Source organism: Salvelinus namaycush, chromosome 21 (assembly GCF_016432855.1).
Source record: "Salvelinus namaycush isolate Seneca chromosome 21, SaNama_1.0, whole genome shotgun sequence".
Taxonomy (NCBI): domain Eukaryota; kingdom Metazoa; phylum Chordata; class Actinopteri; order Salmoniformes; family Salmonidae; genus Salvelinus; species Salvelinus namaycush.
In genome coordinates, this window is record NC_052327.1 from 28,355,551 (window position 1) to 28,360,859 (window position 5,309).

A 5,309-nucleotide genomic window follows, 5' to 3' on the forward strand; every position below is an offset into this window, starting at 1 on the left:
CAACTAAGCCAAAAAAGCCTAAGTGAGAGAACCATTGTTTAATGCTTCTTTTGAAGAATATAGAAAGCATGTCTAGCTTGGTTTTTCTGTCACAGAAAATGTCATTGTAGAGTTAACTACCCACTGGCTGGCTCCATGTTTTTTCCCCAAATAAAAGTACTCTCCCTCACCATCAACCATCTCCTGTCTTGGTCTTGTTGAATAATTTTACTGAAGTGTGACATTTGCACTTGGTCAGTATTAATTTTTGCTAAGCCCTTGGCTTTTGTAGTTCCATATGAAGTCATGGTTGTATATCAGCAGTACTCTCCAGCCTTCTATTGGGAGCCTATCACAATGTTATACACCTTTCTGCAAACTTTCCTCCTTCCTGTAACATACACACAGTTCCTTTGATACTACAGATGTACTTTCTATGCGCTTCCTGTTTCAATCACTGTAAAAGGTAAATTAAATTAGCCTATTTCAATAAAGATTTAATCGTTTTAGTATGGTGTCCTTCCAAAACAAAAAGCACTTTCAGATCCAACACAAGAATTTCCATAAAATACATCTTAACAATATGCTGAGGATATATAGCTCAGACAGGAAAAACCTCAATATAGAATACCAAAGAATAATCATTAACACATTTTGACAGCAGGATATGTAAACATCTCTTCAGAATGTCCCATAAGCTGTGACCCCAAGGCCGTTTCAGGGGTAATTAGTTTAGTGGTATTGGTCACATACTGTTTCTATTTTTGCAAAACACAGACTTTCTTTTATGAAAAGATACGTTCATTACTCCGGAAGGCCCACTGACATCTAAAGTAAGACTACGTCTATTTTTAACTGGAAGTGTAATAAGAGCAACATGTAGTTCTACAGAAGCATCATGTCAAAACAACATTTTTCTACAGACAGATCACGTGTGAGAGCACGAGGCTGCTTATTGGACTTGAGTAAGCCACACTGAATATTTCTAATAGTTCTTGCTCATATATATATTTTATATATTCTCATCCCATTCCTTTACTAGATTGTGTGTATTAGGTTGTGGAATTGTTAGATATTATCTGTTAGATAGTGCTGCACTGTCGGATCTAGAAGCATAAGCATTTTGCTACACTCGCAATAACATAACATCTGCTAACCATGTGTATGTGACCAGTAACATTTGATTTCTAGTAACTTCTACAGTGTCTTCAGAAAGTATTCACACCCCTTGACCTTTTCCACCTTTTTTTGTGTTACAGCCTGAATTTAAAATGTATTACATTTAGATTTGTGTCACTGATCTACATACAATACCCCATAATGTCAAAGTGAAATTGTTTGAATTTTTTTGTTTGTTTTGTCAATAAGTGTTCAACCCCTTTCTTATGGCAAACCTAAATTACTTCAGGAGTAGAAATGTGCTTAACAAGTCAGATAATAAGTTGCATGGACTTACTCTGTATGCAATAATGGAGTTTAACATCATCTCTGTACCATACACATACAGATAATTGTAGGGTCCCTCAATCGAGTAGTGAATTTCAAGCACAGATTCAATGACAAAGACCAAGGGAGGTTTTCCAATGCCTCACAAAGAAGAGCACGTATTGGTAGATAAAAACAAACATACATTAAATATCCCTTTGACCATGGTGAAGTTATTCATTACACTTTGGATGGTGTATCAATACACCCAGTCACTAAAAAGATACAGGCATCCTTCCTAATTCAGTTGAGGGAGAGGAAGGAAACCACTCAGGGATTTTATCATGAGGCCAATGGTGATTTTAAACCAGGATGGATCAACAGCATTGTACTCTACAATACTAACCTAAATGACTGAATGAAAAGGAAGCCTGTAGAGAATGAAAATATTCCAAAACATGCATCCTGTTTGTAATAAGACACTAAAGTGAAGAAAAAAATTGCAAGGAAATTAACTTTTGTCCTGAATACAAGGCATTAGGTTTATGGCAAATCCACACTTCATATTTTCAAGCATGGTGGTGGCTGCATCATGTTATGGGTATGCTTGTTATCGGCAAGGACTAGGGAGTTTTTAAAAATACAAATAAAAGAAATAGAGAAACAGGCAACTGTCACGTTCCTGACCGGTTTTCTGTTATTTTGTATGTGTTTGACGGTCAGGGCGTGAGTTTGGGTGGGTAGTCTATGTTGTGTGTTTCTATGTTTGTTAAGGGTGACCTGATATGGCTCTCAATTAGAGGCAGGTGGTTTTCATTTCCTCTGATTGAGAGCCATATTAAGGTAGGTGTTTTCACACTGTTTGTTTGTGGGTGGTTGTCTCCTGTGTCTGTGTAAGTGTATGTTACGCCACACGGGACTGTTTTCGGTTTTGTTTGTTCGTTCGTTTTATGTAGTCAGTTTTCCTGTTATTGCGTTCTTCACGTTATATGTAAGTTCGTGTCCAGGTCTGTTGACTGCGTTTGTTATTTTGTAAATTCTCAAGTGTTTCGTGTTCGTCGTGTTTTCTGTTTTGTTTAATAAATAATATGTCGAACTACAACGCTGCAGTTTGGTCGAATCACTACTCCTCCTTTTCGGATGAAGAGGAGGAGGAACGCCGTTACAGAACCACCCACCACACCAGAACCAAGCGGCGTGAATTCGAGCAGTGGCCTGCTACACAGGAATCCTGGACATGGGATGAAATATTGGAGGGAAAAGGACACTGGGCTCATATTGGGGAATATCGCCGCGCTCGTGAGGAGATGGAAGCAGCGAGAGCCCAGGAGCGGTGGTATGAGGAGGCAGCAAAGAGACGTGGCTGGAAGCCGGAGAATCAAGCTCAAAACCGCAGATATGAAGGTACGAGGCTAGCAAGGAAGCCCGAGAAGAAACCCCAAAAATTTCTTGGGGGGGGGCTAAGAGGTAGTGGGTCTAGGGCAGGTAGGAGACCTGCGCCCACTTCCCAGGCTAACCGTGGAGAGCGGGAGTACGGGCAGACACCGTGTTACGCAGTAGAGCGCACGGTGTCTCCTGTACGTGTGCATAGCCCGGTGCGGGTTATTCCACCTCCCCGCACTGGTAGGGCTAGATTGAGCATTGAGCCAAGTGCCATGAAGCCGGCTCTACATATCTGGCCACCAGTAAGTCTCCTTGGGCCGGCTTACATGGCACCAGCCTTACGCATGGTGTCCCCAGTTCGCCTACATAGCCCGGTGCGGGTTATTCCACCTCCCCGCACTGGTCAGGCGACGGGGAGTATTCAACCAGGTAAGGTTGGGCAGGCTCAATGCTCAAGGGAGCCAGTACGCCTACACGGTCCGGTATTTCCGGTGCCACTTCCCCGCCCCAGCCCAGTACCACCAGTGCCTACACCACGCACCAGGCTTCCAGTGCGTTTCCAGAGCCCTGTTCCTCCTCCACGCACTCTCCCTATGGTGCGTGTCTCCAGCCCAGTGCCTCCAGTTCCGGCACCACGTACTAAGCCACCTGTGCGTCTCCAGAGCCCTGTACGCACTGTTCCTTCTCCCCGCACTCGCCCTGAGGTGCGTGCCCTCAGCCCGGTACCTCCAGTTCCGGTACCACGCACCAGGCCTATAGTGCGCATTGAGAGTCCAGTGTGCCCTGTTGTTGTTCCCCGCACTAGCCTGAAGGTGCGTGTCCTTAGCCCGGTACCTCCAGTTCCGGTACCACGCACCAGGCCTACAGTGCGTCTCAGCCGGCCAGAGTCTGCCGTCTGCCCAGCGGCGCCTGAACTGCCCGTCTGCCCAACGGCGCCTGAACTGTCCGTCTGCCCAACGCCGTCTGAACTGTCCGTCTGCCAAGCGCCGCATGAACTGCCCATCTGTATTGAGCCTTCAAAGCCGCCCGTCGGTACTGAGCCTTCAAAGCCGCCCGTCTGCCATGAGCCTGCAAAGCCGCCCGTCTGCCATGAGCCTACAGAGCCGTCCGCCAGACAGGAGCCGCTAGAGCCTTCCGCCAGACAGGAGCCGCTAGAGCCTTCCACCCGACAGGAGCCGCCAGAGCCTTCCGCCAGACAGGAGCAGCCAAAGCCTTCCGCCAGACAGGAGCAGCCAGTGCCTTCCGCCGGACAGGATCAGCCAGAGCCTTCCGCCAGACAGGATCAGCCAGAGCCTTCAGCGAGCCATGACCAGCCAGAGCCGTCAGCGAGCCATGACCAGCCAGAGCCGTCAGCGAGCCATGACCAGCCAGAGCCGTCAGCGAGCCATGACCAGCCAGAGCCGTCAGCCAGCCATGAGCGTCCAGAGCCGTCAGCCAGCCATGAGCGTCCAGAGCCGTCAGCCAGTCATGAGCTGCCCCTCAGCCCAGAGCGGCCATTTATCCAGAACTGCCCCTCAGTCCAGAGCTGTCTCTCTGTCCGGAGCTGCCCTTCAGTCCGGAGTTGCCCCTCTATCCTGAGCTACCTCTCTATCCTGACCTACCTCTCTGTCCTGAGCTATATCTCTGTCCTGAGCTACCTTATCCCGGTGCTGCCCCTTATATTAAGGTTACCATTTAAATTAAGTGGGTGTAAAATGAGGGTGGTCATTCTAAGGGGGAGACGTAAGCTGGGATTGACTATGGTGGGGTGGGGACCTCGCCCAGAGCCTGAGCCACCACCGTGGTCAGACGCCCACCCAGACCCTCCCCTAGACTTTGTGCTGGTGCGCCCGGAGTTCGCACCTTAAGGGGGGGGTTATGTCACGTTCCTGACCGGTTTTCTGTTATTTTGTATGTGTTTGACGGTCAGGGCGTGAGTTTGGGTGGGTAGTCTATGTTGTGTGTTTCTATGTTTGTTAAGGGTGACCTGATATGGCTCTCAATTAGAGGCAGGTGGTTTTCATTTCCTCTGATTGAGAGCCATATTAAGGTAGGTGTTTTCACACTGTTTGTTTGTGGGTGGTTGTCTCCTGTGTCTGTGTAAGTGTATGTTACGCCACACGGGACTGTTTTCGGTTTTGTTTGTTCGTTCGTTTTATGTAGTCAGTTTTCCTGTTATTGCGTTCTTCACGTTATATGTAAGTTCGTGTCCAGGTCTGTTGACTGCGTTTGTTATTTTGTAAATTCTCAAGTGTTTCGTGTTCGTCGTGTTTTCTGTTTTGTTTAATAAATAATATGTCGAACTACAACGCTGCAGTTTGGTCGAATCACTACTCCTCCTTTTCGGATGAAGAGGAGGAGGAACGCCGTTACAGCAACGTCCTAGAGGAAAACCCAGTTCAGTCTGATTTCCAACAGACACTGGGAGACAAATCCACCTTTCAGCAGGACAGTAACCTAAAACGCAAGGCCAATTATACACTGGAGTTACTTACCAAGACAGCATTACATTTTCCTAAGTGGCCTAGTTATAGTTTTGACTT